The following is a 25,243-nucleotide window of genomic DNA, read 5'->3' as shown; positions in this document are numbered from 1 at the left end:
TGTTAATATCATTGATGTTAATTATTGTATAATAGTTTATCAATATGATGCTTTATATTTAATGAATGTTTACTGCATTAATGTGTGTCTTTTATATCCGTCCAGAATTCGGGATTAAAAAACTGTCATAAAAATATTTAATTCATACACAACATATGACAAAAACAATTGCAGCTGAAGGTCGTCTACTTTTCTACTGCCTGAGCTTCTTTATTGGTCAGTAGAACAGGCCATAATGTTAAAAGACCAATAGGTGGTTTGGCAGGTGATGGTGGTTGGAACCAAGCTTAACATTTACATAAAAACATGAACATTTGCATATAACCTATATCTCTTAATATATAGGTAATTTAAGTATGCAGTTTTCACTGGAGGTAACTGCGTACACACGTTTTCATACCGATACCGAGTATTTAGGCGAGTACTCACCCAAATGATCCCGATGCCTTTCCAGATACCGGAACTTCCGGTATCAGGAAGCCAGGCGGCGAGTCATTACATGCCGCCCGGCTATGGAGCTGGCTTCCCAGCCAATCAGGAAGCCAGGGGGTGGGCAATGACTCATTCCCCCGGCTTCCTAATTGGCCATGAAGCCAGCTTCATGCTCCCTCATCCCTTGGTGACAAGGGAACATGGAGCCGGCTTCCCCTCTAATCGGGAAGGCGGGCGCCGTGTTATTATGAGCCACCCAGCTTCCTGATTGGTCAGGAAGCTGGCCAATCAGGAAGCTGGGCGGCGAGCCATTACCCGCCCTCTGACTTCCTGATTGGCCGGAAAGCCAGCTCCATGCCTTCTCGTCATCTGGTGATGAGCGAGCATGGAGATGGCTTCCCGCCTAATCGGGAAGCCTGGTGGTGAGTCATTCCTTAATGGGACATCTAGGATCAGAATTCGGTATCAGCGAGTACCGAAAAAAAAATATTGGTACTCATACTCGATATCGAAAAACCTGTATGGGTGCATTCCTAGTTTTCATCATAGTCATTAAATTGACAGGTTTACTTTAATTAGCACTTTACTAAACATACAAAGTAACAGTCTGAAATTCATGCACTAAGGCCATTTTTTGTAAAAGTAGGTTACCCTTTCAGGAAGCTTTAGAGGAAAAAAATAAATAACTATTAATAGTAGATCAGCGCTGAGACAAGAATACTAAAGTGCTGGTGTAATCAGCAGGGATCCACTGTCACTTTGACAGACACTCTGCCAATTGGAGCTGTTGGACTACTGATCTAGTTCAACAGCGCTCTTGATACAAAGCAGGGCTAGGGTGTCATTCTAAATGCAGAGTACAGGAAAAGCAATGTAGGCCCAGAAGAGACTCTGCCACATCTTTGTCCCCCAGCGCATGGCCCAATGCGGGAACTTTTCCTACCTTCGTCCACATCTGGCTCCAAGAATGTCAACCATGCAGCAGAAGTCTTCCTTAAATATAAGCCAACATTCCAGGTTTCAATCCCATATATTGTAAGGCACTGGCTGACAGGATTGTGGATGGTGTGTATGTATCACTTAGGTTTCTCACATACACATGTTGAGGGGCTCCAGAGTTTGTGGCTGATGTGGAGAAAACACATTTCTTAGTTTCTCAGAATCTTAATAAGTCCTGTTCTGGGGCCTGGGGGATTTGTAGAGCTTTGGGTTAGATAAAGCTTCTGATCTAGCAGTCAGACATCATCATTAGTCTCAGCTGTAAACAGGCCTTTATATATGTGAGCTAACTGATGCTCAGAGCTCTCTCTTTGCTGTGGGAGTCTGATGCTGGGTGAAAATGCTGAGTGCTGACAGAACACTAAAACGTTCCATTGACTCTTTGTGTTGTGGAACCCCTTAGGGGGCACCCTGTTAGTCAGGAGCTGATTGCAGTTTGGTTAATGGCTTAGATGAGCAGATATTTTGTTTGTTTCATGCTATGGACTTGCTGTAGAACCTCCTCCTGCATTGAAACTGTGCTTGTTTGCTGCCTTGCTGAATAAAAGTGCAGGACAAACCTGATTGTGGAATTGGGAATATGCCTAGAACAATTCAGGCAGAATTCAGGCATTAGCCAGGAGGCCAAAAATAGATCATATTGAGAAACAAATGAAGCTAAGAAAATGCCGTCACCTTTCAAAGCTGGTCCAGTATATAACACAAGGACAGGGAGAGACAAACACAGGAAAAGAAGATTCCATTGTGGCTGCTTGAAGAGACTTTCTTTTTCTTTTTTTAATGATGTAACCAACTGTCAAAACTATGAGACATAACACACACATAAACTATTATGTGTACATTGCAGAATGTATGTCCCAATATGGGATTCACACCCCACCACACCCTGATGTATGTGGGAAGGAGCACTCTTTGCTGGAAAAAGATCAGCATTATTAAATCAATACATTTGTTTTTACCATTACCTCTCCTGAAAGCTTGTTGAGCAATCTGCTTAGGGAATAAGTGTTAGTAGATAATCTATAATGGCACTACGTGCAATAGATAACTAGCATTACTATGTGCGTATCAATATAAGTGCCCAATGCTAGTTATCTATTGCACGTAGTAGGGGCTCATGAACATGGCCGTAATTCATTTACTGATATTGATATAGGATCGTGTTGGCAGACGCTGGCAGCAAGAGCCTGCGTACTAAAAAGCACCTAATGGTCCGTACCTGCTTGCATTTAACCACACGCTTAGACGCATAAACGTACAGAGCTCAAAATTCTTCTTACAATTAGATGAAATTTCCCCAGGTACATGCGTACATGTGTTTACATGCGTTTAGATACATATGTGTGGCAATTACTAACCACAGAGAGTTTTCCATGGTGCTTTTACGGACCCTTACGCAGCAGAGTTTTACTGATGTAAATGCAGCTGTGTCATGGGCCCATACCATACAATATAGATGTGTTCAGATCCATACAAACTATACAACTTATGGGTGTGAACACAGTGTTTCTTTACGTTTGTGTGCACACATTGAGTTTGACACCCCTGCCTTACACGTACTATATTTTTCACTCTGATTTCATTGGCTACATCCCAATCATTGTATTTACAGATGTAGAAGCCAGGGACGAGCAGGGCGAGGGGAGTGAGTTGCCTTGCCTTGATTGCCTGTGTGTTTCTGGAGACACACGCAGGGTATTAGCACACACAAGGATGGCTCCATAGGACACTACAAAGAAAATGAGCCACTCTTAAACAGGATACCAGTGCTCAGGGGACCAGCTGATTCTGCAGGAAGCTAAAACTCTTAAACATCAAGGAGCAGCATCCATTGTAAGTGATTTCATCAGCATTTGAAATAGCTCAAACACCTTTTCACTTTAATATCACATTAACCCCTAAGTGATCACTAATATTGATTGCCTAGTAATCTGATTGACTGCTACACAGCTGATATAATTGTGGTAATTCTATAACTATCAATATATTACACCATTTTCCAAATACAGACAAAATACAAAATACATGATGAAATACCATGAAGGGAATTTATCAAAACTAGAGCAGACAAAATCTTGAGCAACTGTGCATGGCAGCCAATCAGCTTCTCTCTCTCATTTTCAAATCTTAACTAAACAAACTGAAAAGAGAAGCTGATTGGTTGCCGTGCAGAGCTGCTCCAGATTGTGTCTGCTCCGGTCTTGATAAATTCCCCCTGTATGTTTTCTTTTGCAGCATTGGAGTAAATCAAATTTTTACCAGTTTCATTCCAAAATAGCCAGAAGAACATTATTATTCCACGCTGTGAAATGGATCGCAGGGCTAGACTCAGTGAATCACTTCCATATCAGATTTCTGAGAATTTATTCACCTCATATTTGAACCTACTCTGTTACAACATCTTCAGCTGAAGAAGTTAATATTTATACATGTCCATTAAACCCATGGCTCGGGGATGAAAGTAAAGTAGAAAATGTCAAATGTTACCATTTTATATATTGAAGACTTTTAAAATGTCAGATGTAATGAGTAATAAACTATAACTTCGTTCTCCCCATAGCCATGTAGGATTTTAACATAGTTTCCATTTTAAACCTTAAAGGAGAACTATGGGGTTAAGGCTTTTCCCCATAGTTCTGCTTAGGGTAATGGGAGGACACAAACTAAACTAGCGTCCTCCCGTCACCCTAGACTCAGTATACCGCGAGCTGCTGCTCGCGGTATACTAAGACGCCGCAGCTGAAGCGGATCCCGACAATTATGTCTGGATCAGCCCAGCTGCGTGACTGACTGCTGGCTCTGCCTATCTAGAGGCAGAGCCAGCTGTACCTGCCCCCTCCCCCGTCCCTTCCGCCAGTCAGCGCTGGCGGATCGGAGTGGGGAGGGGGAATCCAACCCCTCCCCTGTCACGGCAGGGAGCCGTGCAAACGCCGGTATGTGTTCGCTCACTTCCCGATCTACTGAACCGACCTGTGACAGTCTCATTGAGTGTGAGTGAGTTGAGTGAGTTATTTTACATGTCAGGTATATGAAATGACACCCCTATACGTTCTCAATCGTTTCCCTATCCAATGTTGTCTTTGTTTAACTAGCAATAAAAATTCCGCTGTGGATCTGGCCCATTTCTACTTCGAGTGGAAAAGGAATAAATTTGATGGACTCGGGTGGGTCTTAAATATGCAACTTAATGTTTTGATTAAGAGCTGGGAGAGGCTTCTGTTTATAGGTCTAATTAGCTTGGGGAATTGCATGACCTCGATTTTGGTTTAGATTCGAAGATTCAATGGTCTAGATTTTTATTTCTTGCATGCTGTAAGTTAGCATAGTCAAATTACTGTGATGAAATAGAATTAGAATTTTGTGATCTGGTCTATGTTAATTCTGAATTCCTGAAACCATTTCATGCTGTGTTAATGGTCTTTGTATATTCCGAAACTGCAATAACTGTGAAGATTCATTTTATTGTAGGGGTATCTCTTTGACACTCTGATTCCTTTTCTCAACCGCATGCTTCTGGTCAACACAAAAACTGCATGGCTCCTTAGTCTGCCCTTTCATTTCATACTGCAGCCCTGCTGTACAGGGACTGCTAGAGGCTGATACCAGGTCAAATCCAGGTATTTACACTGCTAGCATTTAATAAAGAAATGTAATCATGTATTATTCATTACAAAACTGCAATCATTTGTGTCTCAACAATGGAAGTTTACTGCTGGAGAGTGAGATAAACACATTGATCAGTGAATTGTTTCTGCTGCTAAACACTTATTATTAAACACATAAGCCAAATTGCTCTGCTTGAGCCACCCTAATGTGTATAAAAAATGTAGGCACTGGAATAGAGGGACTAAATCTGAAATCCATGCAGATACATAAAACACAAAAAATGCAGTTCTGTATTCATTAACATATCAATAAAAGAAAACTATGGGGTAAGTGTGTTTCCCCATAGTTCTCTTAAGGGTCACAGGAGGACATATACTAGCATCCTCCCGTTACCCAAAGCTCAGTATATCGCGAGCTACTGTCTGAATACTGAATACTGTCAAGATCCACCCAGCTGCGTGAGTGACAGCTGGCTCTGCCTATTGAGAGGCAGAGCCAGCTGTACCCGCCCCCTCCCCCGTCTGTTCCTCCAGTCAGCGCTGGAGGATCGGAGCGGGGAGGGGAGGAATCCCTGCAGGGAGCCGTTACTAACAGTCATCACTCACTGCAGGGAGATGATCGGAAAGTGAGCGAGCGACAATATGTGTTCGCTCACTTCCCGATCTATAGACATGTGACAGTTTCATTGTCACATGTTGGCTCGAACTATGAGGATGAGTGATTTTCAGTGACATTAATTAATGCGAGAGTTAAATCTTAAAAATGCATTCAAGTACCCTATCTATTAACATAAATGTATCTTATTTGTGTATCACTCGGCTGTAGATCCTCAAATCATCTCTGAATTGGTGTGACACTGTCCTTCCTTCTGGAGGGTGGATACTTTTGTTTCCCATGGTCCCTGTAATCTATAATCTCACGTGTAGTTTACTAATTTGTATCAAAATCGTAGTCCATCAAAACTTGGAGCATTGGATACTTTACAACATACACAAGGACCATAGGGAACAAAAGTAGCCACCCTCCAGAAGCAAGGACAGTCTACAGCCGAGTGATCCACAACTAAGATACATTTTTGTTAATAATTAAAGGATATTTAAACCCTCCTGTTTTTTTGCATATATCTACTGCTAACAAGCAGTAGATATATGCAAAAAGTAAAAAAAAAACCAGAAACGCTCAGTTTAGACTCACCTGTGTTCCGTGCGCGGTCCCGTGCCAAAAATGAGAAATTTCTCGAGCAGCCGCAAAGGATCTTGGGGCAGGCGCATGCGCAGTTCTCATTTTCGGCAGGGACGTGACGAGGGATGCAAGGTAAGTCTATGGACGCGTGCACCCGCATGCAGACACTGCTGGATCGGAGGGACAGAGCAGTCAGCGCTGGATCGGAGAGCCGCCGCACCGCTGGAGAGAAGGCGGAAAACATCAGGAAAGAAGAGGAAGATCGGAAAAAGAGACATAATTTAAGGTAAGTGCTAACATTAACATTGGGGGGAGGGAAACATTTTTTTGCCTTTAATGTCACTTTAAGGAACTCAAATGCATTTTTAACATGTAACTCCTGAGTTCAGTATCGCTTTAAATGTGTTTTTAAATGCAAGCAGTGTAGGTATCTGAATATGACCTGGTATCAGTCTTTGTAGTCCCTGTACAGCATATCTCAGAATGAGAGAAAAGGAAGCAGCACAAGGAGCCAGTTAGTCCATGTTCTGACAAGCAACATGTTGACAGGAAGAGAAAGCAGAATGCAAGAGAGATGAGTTCATCATGGTGCTGCTTCTCCATCGCTGACCAGTCTCAGGCTGGGTGGGTCCATGACAACCTGGGCTCCGAGAAAGTCAGATGAATGATGCATTCAACCCAGAAAACTGAGGACATCTAGTGGTAAAAAATAAGTACAGCAGGGGCAGCTTCAGACTAAAGGTGAGTATTGCAGCAAACTCAACTTTTTTTATTGTTTTTTTTGCTGGAGTGCTGCTTTAATTATGAGTGACAGCTTAGAAATCTATGATATGTGGGACTTTTATTTTCAGTGCCAAAATGATCTTGAGAGGAGAGGATAAATCTCCAGATACAAGAGGAAACACCGTTTAATTGAAACATTGCAAAGCCATTACTAGGCACTACCAGTTTTTAGCACTCTGCTACTATGGACAGCAACATTAGATAGGCTCTGAAATATTAAAAGCTTTGCTTTACAAGCTGTAGTATTGAACTAGGAAGCAGATCATGTGACAACATTCTGCACTGGAGGATTGGATCTTTAGTAAACTCTGATTACGATTTCTATATCCTGGATTCTGGGGCTAAAGAGAGAGGTAATACACTCTACACACTCTACTTCATTCACTTCATATCATAATATTATTTTAGCTTTAGCCTTAGAAAAGAAAATACATCTGATTACCCCATTAAGATTAAATTACTTCTTTAAATAAATCCTAAAATCAATAAACCACACAAGCTGTTATTAAGCACTGAACAGAGACTGCACTCTCTTTAATAATAATCAAAATATCAGAATCTGAACATCTGAAATGAATTAAACTTGAGCTGGAGAATCAATGCCACCAATTAAACAGAGACGGCATAAGTAGCAGTGATCTTTCACCCGTGTCAATTGCGCTAAAACCAAGCGTAGCTTGTCGCGGCCTCTAGGAGCTAGAATAAAAGCTTGGGGTACAGCCATTGCTGGATCCTGGCACCCAGGGTATGTAACCCAGGTCTTCTACTGAGTTCCCCGTGTCTCCTTTGAGATATGAAGATGATGCACATAATCCATGTTTGTAACATTGTGTCATTCATCTGCTTTTTGATTAATCTACTTATATTTCTTTTTTTTTCTAAGCAGTGATAATACATTTGATTTTTATTTCATGTCATTATAATGTAGTTAGGTCAAATGAGAGAGCCAAATCAAGTCATAAGAGTCCAAAAGTCTTAAATTGAAAGTTTGATGATAAACGGATTAAAAACGCAGTCAACATGTTTTGGGATCCAAAAACACCCCCCTTCAGCAGGACTTAAAGAATGCAAGACTATGGAAGGGCTCAAACAGCTGAATTTTACTGGACAGCCTTTTAGAATTGCATTGCTGATGAAAGAGGCAGGGAGATAGAAGCTTGATGCCTGATGAAGGGGACATTTAATTAAGCACTTCAGGACCATATGACGTACCGGTACATCATGGTCTTGAAGTGGTTGTACCAAGATCATGGCTGCTGTTGTTTTTAAACGTCCTTTCCCGCCCCGCTCGTGCCCGCCGCTAGGGCTCTTTACATACAAGCATTCCGGCCTCTGTAGAGACGCCCGATCGCTTGTATTATGCGTGTGGGTGTGTGGCCTCCCCTCTGCCCATCCCGAGCTCTGCTGTGTTCGGTGTGGGCCTGGCACTGGCACAAGGGCTCTTTCAGCGGAGATCAGCATTGGATTTCCCTCTGATCTCTTCACCATACTCTGAATGCAGGAAGTGATGTGTATTACATCACTTCCGTATTCAGCAGTTAATCTCCAGCTATGGGAGCCGGAGAGAAACTGGTGAAGCAGATCTTCTTTGAAGGTCCCTAGATGACATTAGGGGTCTTAAAGACCACTGATGTCTCCATAAAGAGGACCTGTTACTGTATATTGGCTATCACATAGGGGGCTTCTTAGTCAAGGCCATCCATCCCTGTTGCCTCATGTGGCATCTCAGTTTGGGGGGGTGGCAGGTGTGAGGGGGGACGGCAGAGGAGCGGCAACAGCATCCCAGGTGGCTAAGAGCTCTTAGTAGCCTGTGACACTCTGTCCGGCTTTCCCTCCAGCTCACTGGTATCATCGTTTGCCAGGGAGCTGAGCGGGACACTCTGGCTGGCGTCCTGTCGAGCTCCTGGCAACCAGTGAGTTGGGACCGACTGGACAGAAATCCTCTGACAGCATGGCTCTGACAGCTGCCTGACCCACCGCATCACCCAATGGATCACTTATCGCTGAGTGTTTGTAGATAATTGAGGACATGGTATGTTTACTATATCCTCAATTATGAATGAATGGGAAGTGATCTACATCACCTCCTGTTCATTCATGATTGTGGTTATAGTAAACATACCATGTCCTCATGTTATAAATGAACAGGAACACTTAGTAGAGAGGCTTCCTGTTCTTTTATAACAGGGGCTGCATATAAAGAGATTGAGTACTGTGTGTCCTCAATCTCTTTTTCTATTTTAAAAGGAAAATTTCAGGGGTCTGTTTAGACCCCCAATATTTACCCAAAGCCCCTAAAAGAAAAGTTAAAAAAAAATATTTAATAAAAATAAAATAAAATATAAACAAATTTAAAAGTTTATAAAAATAAATAAAATAAAATATTTGTAAAAATTTGAAAAACAACATTTTTGGTTTCGGCCCGACATTATTTTTCATTTTGGTTTTGAAATTTTCATTTCGGTGCACCTGTAGTAACTGTATTAAACTGTTTACTCTAAGGTCCCTGTAGAAGACACAGGACCACAGTTTGAGGGTTGCAAGAAAGAAGGTTTAACCTTAGATTGTGGAAGGAGTTCTTTACTGTTTGAGCAGTGAAAATATGGAACTTCCCTCCTCAGGTAGTGGAACTGGCTGAGAGTGTTGAGAAATTGATTAAAAAAAAACGACATAAAAATTAGACCTGTGTCGAAACCTCCCCCATTTAACAAAATTCTCAACCAAACAGCCAATTAGCTGCAGTCCAGGTCCAGGTATTCTGACAGCAGCACACCCCCTGCTGTTAGTACACAATAGCCCAGCAGGGGGAATTATTGGGCTGAATGAGCAAAAAACAATCAGTGATATGATGTACAATACCACGTTCAGTACAAGGTTAAGATCTTCATTATGGAGGAGGCTCTGATTTTAGAAGCTTGCAATCTACACAGAATGATAACAGCATGGCTACAGAGCACATGGTACAGCAGATAAGCAGCTATCTCTGCCCCATCAGGCCTCTATACTTTGTTCCCGTCAGATCTGAGAATATGTGTCTGCCTGTGCTGCCCTGTGACCTACAGCAATAACTGAGTACATAGTCCTCCCTTCCAGTTGTGATTACATTGTCGGTGCTATTTAACAGCGTGTGGGTGTGTGTAAGCCTACATTGAGCAATTACTTTCTTTTCTGGACTGCAAGCGGTAAGTAAAAGTGTTTTTACTCAGGATTGTCTGAACCTTTTATAGAGATATATGTGACGTTTTATAGTCACTGTGGGGGACACTTTACCGCTCAGATGGTAATTCTTTATCAATATCACTATGTACAATGTTTTCTTCTAAGTCTTAGCATCTCTGTGTATTATGTGTTCATATAACTGGCATGCAGATACATGTTATACATTATAAATGTGTATTTGTATGTTTATAGAAATATTTTATAGAAATATTGTTTCAAAAAGACCAGCAAACACTTACAGAGGGTACGCTTTCAACCTAATATTCGTGAAAAATAGCTACACAGCAAGTGGAGTAATCCACAGTAACCAATCAGAACTTACTTGACTTAAAGTAGAATTATGAGGCAAGTGATTTTCACTCAGCCTCATAATCTGAGCCGGCCAATGACAATGAAACCGTCACAGGTCGGCTCAGTAGATCGGGATGTTTGAACACATACCGTCGCTCGCTCACTTCTCGATCTATCCCTGCAGAGAGCCGTGACTGTCACTCACGGCTCCCTGCAGGGATTCCCCCCTCGCCCCAGCGCTGACTGACGGAACGGACGGGGGAGGGGGCGGGCTTACAGCTGGCTCTGCCTCTGCATAGGCAGAGCCAGCTGTCAATCACGCAGCTGGGTGGATCTCGACAGCAATGTCGGGATCCGTCCCGGCTGCGGCGTCTCAGTATACCGTGAGCTGTAGCACGCGGTATACTGAGCTTTGGGTCACGGGAAAACGCTAGTTTGTGTTCTCCTGTGGCACTTAGGAGAACTATGGGGAAAAGCCCTGACCCCATAGTGCTCCTTTAAAAGTCCAACTCCGAGGAGTACACAAAAACTACCCTGCAGTGCTCCCCCCTCCCAGACCCCTGCACTTGGGTTAAATGCCCATTAAGCCTAGGAGCAGCGGAAAAGGCAGAATTACTTACCCCACTCTTCTCTCCAGCAGGCTTTGTCACTCCACTCTTCTTCCTGATACTCTGGGTTGTGAGTGGTCCCTCAGTGCTATTGGCCCTGCATTGTACTTGATAATATCAGTGTGCAACTGTGGCTGGAAACTCCTTAAAGCTGCATGTGGCCCTGCCAGCACCACACTGCTGCGATTTTTCTACGACTGCTGTATATACTGCACTTTGCAGTTACTGAGTAAGCTTATGACACCTTTGCTCTGTATTGATTAGTGGAGATATTTCCAAGTACAAAGTCGTTTTCTTCCAGATGACCGAACAGATCAAGACTCCCAACCAGCAATAGTTTTAAGGGTACTAAAGGTGTGGAGAATGTTCACTTTACAAACTGCATGTCCACCTCGTGAAGTACAAAAGGTGCACTCTCTATCATCAACCAGTAATGTGCACGCAAACATCCCGTTCCAGATAAGATCGCCCGTTACGGAGGAATACGAAGTGCCATACGTCACATCTTATTTTGGCGCCTCGCAGTCAAATCAATTATTATCTCGCAGGACAGGTAGCTTATTTGTCCTATAGCAGAATGCGTAACTTTCATCATCCGCTTGACGCACTGCTGCACACCTCTGTTGTGCCAAATATTGAGAAACTCATTGTTTGAACCATTATATATCTGGTGCAGATGGTGAGACTTTTTGTGCAAAAAAAAAAATCACACTTGGCAATTGGTGGACCAGTAGTATCTTTCATTTCAAACCCTTGCCCTATTATTGGCATGTCCAAAAAAAGCGTAGGCTTTTGTTAACTCACCGACACAAGTTTATCTGGCGCCATGTGTTTATAATTGCACATGATTGGTTATTCAAAATGAACGCAGTTTTACCCTATTCTCTGTGCTATGTGAACATTCTCTACTCCTTTGGCATATCAGCCCCTATATGTTTATATGGCAGGGACGTTCATCAACTTCCTCGACACGTCTGATCGCATTGCATTTGAAAGATGGCTACAACTGCAACAATATTGCCCATGTGTATGGCCAGCATAATACTTGGGAACCTGGTGCAGTTTTATGTACTTGTAACTTTGTCCTGCAGTAATAAGGCTTCACTTTAGCAGAATTTTGCTAACTTAACTCCATGCTCTGCTTCTGCATCCAAGTCTACTTACTTATCTATAAATATAGCCGCCTAATGCCTTCAATATGTATGAAATATACCATATGCCGGGGTTTGTAGACAATAGGTGCTCTGTTTTATAGAACTCCCCTCTCCTCTCCACACCCCCCTTCTCTCCTCCTTTAGAGCTCCTTCTCCCTGCCTTCTTCCTGAGCCTGGGGCTGCTGACTGACACAGGGAAAGTGCACGGCTGTAGTGCAGTACAGCTCTGCCTGCATGTGTGTGTGTGCAGGTCCCTGTGCCTAGGTGGATGTGACAGTGGCTGCCCTGTGCACAATTCTATAGACAAGGTAAGTCCCTGCACAGTGTGGAGCATCCTGGTGAAGGGGCTGACTTGCATTTACAGAAGTAGATGTGTGGGATGCATAGAGATGAGCTGAAGTTCAAAAAGTTCTGCAAGTGATACATCAGTACAACAAGGGGGGTGGTTGGGGGACCACAAATGATGGTGGTCACATACATAACGAATTTCCTCTCAGTACCATTACCAACATTCAATTACATTTCAATGAATAGTTTTACAACTAGTGGCATGGAAAAGGTTTTATCTGAAATATTAATACTAAAAGGAAACTTATTTTGAAACATGTGATGTACCTATGATTAGAAAATGGTATGTGTGGTCATAGGGATGAACTAATTCAAAAGCTCTGTGCCCATTTGCATGTATTGATCGTTTGATAAGAAGACGATAGAAGTGATGGTGTTGTAAAAAGCAATTGAATTGAATGATCAGCTTTAGCTGATGAGCCCCTGTGCTCTGGGGTACCTGGACTATTATCACCTGGCAGTCAAGTGCATTTACCAGTACAAGGCTTTATTATTACCTGGATGTTTCTGTGTTTGGTCACTAAGCTGGGTATTGTTTTTTTTTTAAACATTTTTTTGTATTTGTTTAAAATTTAAGGCTTATTTAAAGATCTAAAAAATAATCATGCTGCAGACAGAGATGGCCAACCAGAAATCAGCTGTCATTAGGCAGCTCATTCGTGATTGGCTCCTGTGGTTTACTATGCAGTTTCACTGTACGGTGCTATTATAAAAGCCTCAAATTATTATTATTATTATTGTTATTAGTAGAAGTAGTACTACTACTATTATTATTTTTATTATTTACTACCATTATTATTGTTGTTATTATTATTATTATTATTAGTAGTAGTACTATTATTATTATTACTACTATTATTATTATTATTAGTACTATTATTACTTCTACTATTATTATTAGTAGTAGAAATAGTAGTAGCACCACTACTACTAATATTATTAGTAATATTATTACCTCCATTATTATTATCATTATTATTATTGTTGCTGTTGTTATTATTATTATTGTTACTATTTTTATTATTTTTTAATAATAATTATTATAATATTCCAGAGACAGATTTGGGGGGTTCTAGTGTGCTTGTGTTTTGTTGTTGATGGTATTCTTTATCATGTATTTTTTGGTCATGTACAGCAAGGATGACAATCAAAGAGCTGCATATATATGTATAGGGTAATGGATATACCACTGCCAGTAATAAATGAATAATGGATCCCATTAATCAAAGTGCCTGAAACAAAATCTGTCTAAGCTGGCTTTTATTGCATCCTCCAGCTGTCATGTTGTTGGGCAAGACAGACAGTTCACTTTCATCCACAAGGCCTTATAATTACTATTATTATGGGAGTTGTCATTTGTAGACTTGTACGGTTGGTTATTTCCAGGGTTGTGCAGAGAGTCTATTTGTGTGTTTTACCGTACATAAGCAAAACATAAAGAGCCATACAGAAGAGAAGCTGAAAATGCATGTATTTCTGCACTCACTACTCTATGTGCACTGCACACAGGACATACACAATAAACTAAGTACACCCAATGCACCCAGCACTCACACACGCACACATCTTACATACATACCTTATTTTGGATCCATTGACATCATCACTGGACCCCTGTTCTTTGTTATGCAACACCAATCATGGCTGGTGGGAGGGCTAGCAGGGTGCTGTACATTGCTACCTAAAAACATCATAGCACCCTGCCTCAGTACTTTTTTCCAGAGCCCTCAGCCCTGATGCAAGCAGTGGGCTGGCTTCTGGGAGGAGTCATGCAAATATATGAATACCTTTATAGGCAGATGTTCTGGAGGCATGAGCATTCCTAGGCAGGCTACTTTTGCATGCAGACTGTCCTAGGTAAAACCCACAAGAGATGTTGAGCATCCGTGACTTAGAGAAAATTAAAGCCTATCATTGAAAGGGGTGGGCCCAACGATGGTCAGGCTGGGGAGAAAAGTACTAGAGGATGTTGGACATCCTCTAACCAGAAAATGAGGCAGACTCTATCTGACTTACTGCACCTTCTCATGCATATTGTGAGAAGCTCATGCATGCAGTAAAATCAGAATATGCATTTTCAATACAGGAGAGCCGTCTGTACAATTGTGCAATACTGAAGGTATGGCTGGTGTTCCACTTTAAATATTCTGCTTCCCAAACAGTAAATCTAGTTTAGTCTATGAAGGTTTTATTCAGTACTTGTGTCATTTATACAGATGTATACAGTACATTCAAGTTTGTGATAACAGGTAGGTGAGCATGTACACAGATACTCTCAGGTTTGTTATCTTAACACAACTGATTGCAATGTACAAGGAATTCAAGGTACACAAACGTTTGATAAACATTCAGAATCCTGTCTTTGGCGTGTTGTATGCATGCAGGGACAGAAATAGATTCCTTTGTGTGCATAGTTTGTGTATTGTGTTAAAAATGTGCCCATTTTTGTTATTTGAGTGTTGTGGATGTGGACTGTGTGTAAGAGGTATCAATAAAGGTGTACCGAAACATGTCATGATTCATTGTTGCGTGATGTCAAACTTTGGACACATGTGCTATGAAAGGAAGGGTATCCAGCAGGGGCGTAACTAGAAATCACAGGGCCCACTTGAGATCCCACAGAGCCCACCCTGTGCCCCGGGCCCCATAGTGGCCGCCTTGGTCGCTATTGTGATTGTTACGCCACTGGTATCTAGTGCCTTCTGGGCTTCAGTTGGCAAGAACCATGTCAGTGGTGGTGTGGTAATGGTCAAGAGTGGCCCCATCGCACCCAATGTACAGCTTCACTAATCCCTTAATTGTACAACTGTTAGGCCTTACATTCGGGGTTGCAGTCAGCAGGTGTAAGGGTAGGGTTGCCACCTATTTTGAAACGAAACCCGAACACTCTAGCGACGCGCTGACATTTTTTGGGGGAGTCGTGTCTTATTCATATGCAAATATCACAGTTGAGACTATTTTCAGTGGGGGGCCAGTAGCCCTGTCTTAATTTTAGTTGCCCCTGTCTGCCTGACATCTTGTGTCTGGGTTTCTGCTGCCATGAAACCTGGACACAGCATTTAAAACCCGGACTGTCCGGGTGAATCCTGGACAGGTGGCAACCCTATGTAAGGGGTGCATGTCACCTCCACCTTTTGATGCTCATGCTCACAGAGCCTATTACTGGGTGTAATTGAAGTGAAGTTTCTGTAGGAGTTCCATAACAGATGCCACCATAAAGTGTCTGGAAGTACCATTTGTTATTAATCAATCATACTCGGATTGAAGAAATCCTGAACCTCAGGTGCATACTTTATGGAGGCGTTTCTCAACCTTTTCTCAGTCGCGACACCCATTAAAAGTATGCAAAATCTCAAGGCACCAAAGTCTAAAATGTCATAGATTTTAAGGGGGGCCCCATGCACCGACTGCCCATACCACCGACTGCCACTCAATCGACGATAAATCTTTAATAATTTATTTTTAAACTGATACTTCCAGGAGTGTTGATCTCAGGGGTTCCTCCTGCCGACCTCCATCTCAAAGCTGTGTCCTATAATGATGTAGAGGTTGGCAGGGAACCAGGAGATGCACACTTCCCATGCAGGTAGCAGGAGAGGTAAGTACAGTACTTTCTGATTCACGCTCTTCTTTTGCATTGACAGCTTTCTGGACAATTTAATTAAGGTTACTTTAAGACATGTGTTGGCACCATTGATAGTACCTGCAGTTATGTGCCATTTGTTTACACTTTTTGGGGGGTACAGGTATATTTTAATGGAACTCAGAACTGCTGTCTGAGAAACATAGAAACCATCACCTGGGGGTTTCAGTATGATAGTATATTCCTTAAACGTCCAATATTAAAGGTCCTGTGCAGCCTACTATTGGCTGGGGGAAAAAAGCACTGCACTTCTAAATGACTAGTTAACAAGCAACTGCAAAAGAAGTTAACTGAAACGTTCAAGTGTTTACGGAGCTCCGTGCAGACCAAATGCAACATCTTTAAACAGTAAAATGATTGTATGTTCTGTTTTTTCTGCCTTCCTACCATAAACTGTACCAGTCAGCGAGCTCCTCATGAGAAGGCAGCCTATGAAGTCATTAGGAATCCAACACAAAATCATCTAAGTCCCCAAGGTTTATTTGGCGCGCTAAATGTAATGTTGGCCTTGCAGCGTTGATCTGTAGGACATAAGTGACACAAGAACTTTATGGTACAGAATGAGCATTTCACAAAGCAAATAACACATAAGGGTTTTATTACCGTTGCCATGACAATAATGATACAAATGCAAAACAAAGTGCAATAACGGTGTCTTTATTATTATTAACATCTTAAGAGATATGTTGGTGTATTTGAATATTCTACTTCCTGGAGCAATAGGTATACTGGGATTTACCCTTTTCTCCAGTCTACAACCCAGTTTCAAAGTAAAGTTCTTACCGCACAGTTTGGCTGCATTTGGGTTAACAACGACAAATTTCTAAGTTCCCAAAGATGCTTCAGACCACTTTGAGAAAACTGATACCATTCAGGGGACTGGATGTTTATTTTTCACCAGAACAATGGGTCTTATTTAATAGCTTATTAATGAAATGCTTTCAATGAATCTGATTGTACAATCTTTACACAATTGCATTTAGATTTACTAAACCTGTGCAATGTGAGAGCCTACCTAAAGGCTCATGTTGGCAGACAATCTTTTCAAATGCTGTACTTGCTATTCAAATGCAAATGTCTGCATGTGAATGGCAAACGCAATGTTTAACAAGAAAAGGCTGCATTTGACTTGCTTTGCCAGCAGTTCAAATGCACCTTAATAGGACATGCTGCTTCCAAAGAAACACACTGCCTTGCAAAACAGGTCAAACGCAACCCCTTAACCACTATGTGCACGTGAATAAACCTGAGCTATGGGCTGGAAAAAAAAGAACTTGCTCAGAGCCACTGTCATCCTGAAACTGACAGGATGACAGCGGCTCCGATCTCCTCCCCGCTCGGCCATCCTGACAGCTGCGGGCGCTCGCACACCCCTAAGGCCGGCCCTGCTTGCAGTCCCCCCACCTTCTTTGCAAGGGTTAACTGCTCACTTTTGCCTAGGGGTAGAGGAATAAGAAGAAAAGCTGGCCATACACCTATAGATTTTCTGCAGATTTTCTATGGTCAGGTGGAAAAAGTGCCACAGATTCCTCCATCTATGCTAAACTGTGTGGATGGAGGAATCTCAAAATACCTGAATCCAATCAGATTGTTCAGGTATTTTGACAGTTAGTGGGGCCGACTAGCAAGATACTGAAACTTGGTCCATCCACACAGTTTAGCGTAGATGGAGGAATCTGTTGCACTTTTTCCACCTGACTATAGAAAATCTGCAGAAAATCTATAGGTGTATGGCCAGCTAAATACTTACCTTATTACCCCTTCTAGCAGACGTCTGTGTATCATCTGTGTAACCATTCTCGCAAAGCCTCCTCTCTAAGGTGCACTCTGCTGTGGTTGCACTCCTGCCTCCTCCATACATAATGCAGGGCTAATAGCCTTGGATTGTATGTGGTGATGCCCATGGCCAGGAGTGTCAGGGGGAAGAGGAGAGCACCCAAGCCTCCCAGAGATAGAAAGAAGGTAAGCAATATTGCCGCTTCATCTTCCTTTAGACTTAACAAGCACTTAAAGGTGCCCAGTGTTCAGCTTTAAAGTCAATGGGATTTTGCTGAACTACATTTAACATGCATTCCAAACACTTTTAAAATGCAGGAAAACAATTTTTGTTGACACGAGCCCTTAAGAATCTATTTAATATACATTTATTCAGGCAGGCCTTTCCGCTACATATTTCTAGATTTAAAGGACATTGTAAAATTAAATTGTGATGTGTCTGGCCAGCTTAACAGTTTAAGTTTTATAGATTAGTAATCAATTAATTTATCTGATAGAGCTGATGTTTTACATCAAACCTTTCTGGAGAGGAATATGTAGGCGGCTATTGCTTCTTAAAATGCTTGTAGCCTACCTGTTTATGGTTTTGATGCTTTCTAAATCAATAAACAAAGGACAGGTATGCTGCAAACAAATTCAAGGCGAAAACAGAATTCCTGGTCTGTGTACCTGTTCCAGGTCAGCGATTGAGACAGTACCATTGGCTTAGAATGACAGCCAAGAATCTAGCATTGTTAGAACGAAAGGACAGCCTCCATGTTGACATCCAGTAAATACTTCATTTTACCTGAAGGAACTAATCTTATTTTGGGACAACATCAGCTACAATAGGACAAGGGCCCCTTGATGATAATGGAGGATTTACCTCTCTGTTGGGTAGATGTGTAAAAACATAAAATGTCGAGACCCTTAATTTTTACTGCAGATGACCCTTCCATCGTGCATGTTAGTTCATGTGTATTCTTCTACTACAATAGCACTTAGCTGTACGGTGAAGGGACCCTTCTACTTTCAGTATATTTATTACAGGAGCAGGGACCCTGCAATGTGATACCAAGCAACCTTCCCTGTCAAAGCCCACCCACCTTTCACAGCTTGTTAAAACCATTGCACTGCCACTACATACTGAAGAACAAGTGTAGGAACTGTATATACACATCATACACCCACCCTATTGTTACTACCTGGAGGGATTCACAACCATTCAGCTGAATTATATTTTGACTAATGAGCTCCCTTAAAGTGCTTTAACCTCTACATTATAACACCTCTCAGCTTCAGACTCTAGTCCACGTATCTATTTAAATAATGATCAATTATTAGGTGTGTATATTGTATACATGGGATTGCCATATGCATGATGGTTGATAAGGTCAATGTCTCCTTATCAGTTGTTTCAGAGAATACTGACATATTGTGACATAGTAATGTAGATAATTGAAAGCAGCCAAGGAAAATCATATGCCTACTCCCACATTATCTTAAACCAAGGTTACCAATATACAAGACTAAACACTGAAATGTACAGTTCAGCTTTGTACAGCATGTGACACTTTACAAGCAACCAGCTTAGAGGTATCTGCTGTGAATTGTTCATTTTCTTTTTGTTGGACTGTGAAAAGAACCAAGACACAAAGCTAGATATTCATATAAAGGAGAAGAATGTCACTTGGTTATTGCAGTGATTGTGGTACAGAAGAACTGAAAAACCTGGAATTCCTTTGTGACTATCCCACAAGCAAAAGTGAGTGATGCAAAAATATATGACATCTGGCATCCCTTGCCTCCCTTCCAACATGAATGGACTGTGCATATAGCAAACATGATCTTGAGCACTATTAGAAAATATATATTTAACAGATGCAATGGGTGCAAACATTTACACAGCTCCCTTCTTTCCTCTCACTAAAGATAATCCATAATCAATCTTTTATATGTGATGGTAAACAGAATAGTTTGGAATGGCAGATCATTTTCCAAATTGGTTCTCATGACTGAAATTGTCATGTTCGTTTGGGCGGGTCTTTTAAATGGGCAGATTGTTATGCGTTATAAAGTTTATCCTTCACAGGCATTCATACATGAACCATGATACCACTGTCCAAATAAATCATTTGGGGAAAGGTCTTAACCAATTACCTTTTAAAGGAAATTATGTACACTGAAAAGAATAACTAAAAAGAATACGTTTTTGGCACGTGCTTTTTTTATATTTACATATGTAAACAGAAAATAAAAAACAGTATTTTAAATTCCAAGTTCAAAAATGACCAGCAGATGGCAAGCTTCTTTAGAAAAGCTACTGCCGCCCTATACAGTCTCCACTGCTCATATCTCCTACCTCTGTGACAAAGTCTCATAACGCAGAAAGGTGAGAGCTCTGTCCGTTAGTGCCCAGGTGTGCATACATGCAGGTACTAGGGGGGGCAACTCTTCATAGTAGAATTTCAAAGTATCCACTTTTTAGCAGAAGTAGTTAGACTTTAGTGTGGGTAGAAACTATAGGTAGAACATTTAATTAAGAATATAGTATCATATGTGTGTTGATCTGACCTCTACTACTGCTTGTTCTCTGGAGGGTTACAACTAAAGATGGCAATCCCAGGTAAAACCTAACAACGTTTATGAGTAGTCCTCCTGGAAAGACTAGCTGATTAAGAAGCCTCCAATAGGGCTGCCTCAATAGGAATGTGCCAGTTAACCTTAGAAAATACCAAGACAACATAAATCTGTAGCAAGCTAAAGCTATTCATAGATGGTATGAGCCGATGGCCACTTAATTCAACTCATTTTGGTCAGAGAGAGACACAATCTTATCTCAGTAGGAACCAGCTGACAACTCTGACCATCCTAACTTGTTGGGAAGGACTCAACTGGAATGGTCAAAACACTTGACCAACTGTAATTGTTTACACCAGCCCCGGACTTGGTTGAGCTCCCTTCTATATGCTTCATTGAGAGTTACTTGCATTATGGGTGTGCTGATTATGCATACAAAGGTGCTGACATAGTATTATCTTTATGGTTGGATAAGGCATCTGACCTCTAAAGTCTATTGGTGACAGATCAGTGATTCAGAAATTACTAAGGCCACTGGATCAGCACAAGAGGCAGGCAACGAGAATATTTCAGTAGTAGCCTGCAACCTTTTTTTTCCTCTGTACATATATCCGCTAATTGATTAATACATTTACAGGGTTATTCACAAAATGGTGAAGAGTTCGGAGAAGGCAGGAGAAATTAACAATCTAGGACAACATAGCTGAACTGGAAAGTGATCTAAATTGGAGAGTTTTTCCAAATCAGCTATTTTGGCCTAGATTCACTTCTCCTGCCTTCTCCAAACTCTTCACCCTTTTGTGAATAACCCTGTTAGAATGCTTTGTTTAACCATATGACTTATTTCTGCAGAGTAGTGGAGGCATAAGGATTTCATTTCCAGGTATAATTACATAATTGTATATAATGAGTACAGCTTGGAGTATCTGTGTGTCTGGCTATAGAATTACTCAAGGCTGGGCTGATTCTTGTCACAAATGGGCTGGTGCAATCTTCTGGAGACATAATTCCTAGAGCACCCTATATTTGTAGGTGACTATAATTCTTATGCTGTGTTATACCCCAACTACAGCTTTAACTCTGCCACCCCAGTCTGGGAATGAGTCTGCTCTGCAGGAAAAAGTCTGAGAGCATGAGTTGGTGGAGGGTGTAGTCTGAGAATCCTGGCTACCAATGCCCAAACCTGCATTAGTGAAACACCTTAATTGTACTCACTGCCAATTCCAACTGCTGGAGAAGACTGACCACATCTCACTGCTCTCTTTATGATTCATGGAAGAAATTACTCTTTTTATAAAAAATATTATATTCAAAGGAGAGACTGAAAGGATTAGTTGTGTAACTATAACCAATTTTAGAAAAATGATTAGCAAGAGCCCAAACAATAGTGGCCTTGGTTCATTTCACTCATTAGAGTTGTTTTTGTTTTTAAAGGAAACCTACATGAATTCAGTCCGTCCGGCAAAATACTTACCTTCCCCCAGCTCCCGTGGTCCTGCTTATCACAGCCTTTGCAAGTCCTGTCTGGGTCCTCTTCCTACTGCACATGCAGTATCTGACCAAAGACTGGGTTGGAGCTTACACAGGGCACCCCATGTGGCAGCACTCGGGCCTGGGGATTGGCTGCTCCGGCACTGTTTAAATGATTGTGGAAGGTAACCAGAAGTACTTTTTCCTGAATCTTTGTTGGGAGAGCGCATAGAAGGAAAGCATAGGCAAATTTGCATGCCTCCTATCCAGCAAATCTGTTACTTTATTATTTGAACATAGTTTATTGCAATCCCAGACATATTTATTCCCTGCCATTGAACACTTGTATTTGTTTAATTTAAACATTTTTATTAGGTTAGCAGTTGCAGTAATGAGCTCCAGCAAACACATTCTCACGTTGATGAACTATGATTACACTTATCTGGGTCATTACATGTGTGAGAAAATCAATTACAATGGCATGTAACCATACAGAGGTAAATAGCAAAATCTGCGGCCTAGGTAATATAAACCTCATAAATACTGATGTCATCTATTGACATAATGATAATCTATCCCACAACTTGTATTTTGGGTAGGGCAGATCATTAAACAAAGGTGCCTATTAAAAGGTCAAAATTACTAAATCAATGACACATATTTTCACAGGAATTACTCTATTTTAACTAATTTTCTCCATATTGTGCAGAAGTAAATAAAACCCAACAAAATCCATTTTGCAGATAACTTCTTGAATGTACTGTATATAGACTTTCATTTGCTATCTTTACTTTTTCATATTTGCTAATATCCTACATCAGCCTTCTTCAAAATTGTGTAACAGCCTTTTTTTTCCTCCCTCTTGGCCTGTTTATTTGAAATTTTTTCCTGATCTGATCTTTGAAGCAAACCTGTGCCTTATCTATGCAGGACCAACTAAAAGTTTGCCAACTTACCCTTGATGAAAGGAAGTTTTAGAGCTCCAGCCCAGTTTTGGGCAGTATTACAACCTATAGTATGTCAGGTTTTCATATTTTCCTGTGTCCCTGTTGCAAACATTCCACCTCATTTGCTGTCCCGTCGACCACCTTTCCAGTGGGGAAAAAGCACCCAAATGGGAATAAAGACAGCAATAAAACCGCTGGATTATTACTTTGCATTTTCTTGTCTTTTGTGTTGGGTATGTCACATAAGTCATTTTGCACTTTGACAAGTAACATGACGAGTGGATGTAATCATAACACAGCTATCACCATGAATTATGTTTACTTAAATGTGTACTGACGTCAGCAAAGGTAATATTAAACTATAAATGTCTTGCATTTTCCCATTCCCAGCTGTAAGAAGGTAAGTGCAGGCCTACAGTACAGACCAACATTCAGCATCTCAACAGCTTAAAGGAGCATTTCAGAATGAATAGATCAATAGCGTTGAGCTAGGTGAGTGTAATTAGACCCTCCAACAGTAGCAATTATGGCTATCCAATGTGATTAATGGGTCTCCAGGTTGCCATGTGTTACCTCTAGGCTGTTTGTCTATTGGTATAGAAAAGTAATGTCAGTGTTACTGTTCTCAGTGACACGGTAGGCTGGAGCAAAGAACTGATACGATAGACAAGGAAAGGGTTGTTTGAAGAGGCTCTCCTTCACCTCCACCTTTTGGCTGCTGAGAAGGCATGTGTAGCCAAAGAGAGATGGCATCCAGTTTGGACGTGGACTGCCTGGGGTAGAGGTAATGAGGATAGGTGGAGACAGAAATACTGCAACAATTACCCCCATATTTTATTTCCTATGAGTATTGCCATCATTACATGCTTGTTGCCTGTGTATTGCCACCATTGTCATTTGTAGCTCATATATTGCCGTGAATGCCTGTGTGCTGGCCACAGTATATTGTCCATATATATTGTGATTGCAAGCATGTTGCCCACATATTGCCAGGATTGTGTACCACAGTATACTGTATATGGCTCCCTCTGCAGAATCTCTCAAGGGATTTCAATTGTTCCCAGATATGAACTTGACCTAGCCCTATAGATATACAAACTCTGTTCCTGATCATTTTTCCACCTTTCTAATTATATTCTCGTGACATTTAAGATAACCCCTCATATACGTTTATGCCTGAGCTCAGGAGGTTGAAAACAGATTTGGTCATATTGGTGGGTCTGGTGTAATGTAACTATACTCATATTCATGCTCCTGTTATAACACCTTAAAGCCTTATTTATACCACTTCATGGACCCATCATTTTGTGTCTCTTTCTATTTGGAAATCCAAGACCTTCTCAAAGACATCTACCCAGTGCTTTGAAGCAGCAACTTCCTAGCAAAAAACCCAAAGAGCTCAAATTATTATTGCTTTCTTAGCGCTTGTTCACACTGAAAGCGTGTGCGTTCCAGAGCGGTAGCTTCTGGAACGCACTGCGATCGCTAAGAAACTTCCCCCCGCTTTCTGGGGCGGGAGGGGGCATGGTGGTGCATGGACGAAACTTTGCCAGCGTTCCTTTCCACTGCAAACGCAAATAATAGAGCAAGCCCCCCCGAGTTCTGGGGCGGGAGGGGGCGTGGTGGTGCATTGAATTCAATGGCACCGCTTTCACGCCCCCCGCCCGCAGTGCGATCGGACGCACTTGGGGGCGTGGAAGCAGTGCCATTGAATTCAATGCACCCCCACGCCCCAGAACGCGGGGGGATGTTTCTTAGCGTTTGCGGTGCGTTCCAGCAGCTACCGCTCTGGAACGCACACGCTTTCGGTGTGAACAAGCCCTTAGAGATAATCTAAAGGAGTTAACTGTTGCAAAAGAGGGGGGTAAAGCATGATATTCATGCTCGCCTCTACCGACAAAGTCAACCCCTGCTTTTTTTAAATGAATAAGCTCTTTTAATGTGTAGAACATAGCTGATCAATCTAACTGAGGGTTTGGTCCGCAACAGGTGGGTGGAGTTTGGGTCACAGCTGCAATAGATGCTCTGGGGAGCATGAAGTCAGAGGGAACAATGATAACTACTACTCCCCTTTGTTTACACACTGTGTGCTGGCATTCTGTACAGAATAAAGCAATGTTTGCTTTTTTACTTATCCCTTTCCAGTTTCTATTTGGGCCTCTACCGTCATTATTAATAAAGAACACACCATAGCCCATTTTATAAAACTAAAATGAATACTTTTAG

The sequence above is a fragment of the Nanorana parkeri genome, unplaced genomic scaffold (assembly GCF_000935625.1).
Source record: "Nanorana parkeri isolate BGI_ZX_2015 unplaced genomic scaffold, ASM93562v1 scaffold203, whole genome shotgun sequence".
NCBI classification, from domain to species: Eukaryota; Metazoa; Chordata; class Amphibia; order Anura; family Dicroglossidae; genus Nanorana; species Nanorana parkeri.
Note: the sequence above shows the minus strand (reverse complement) of the source record.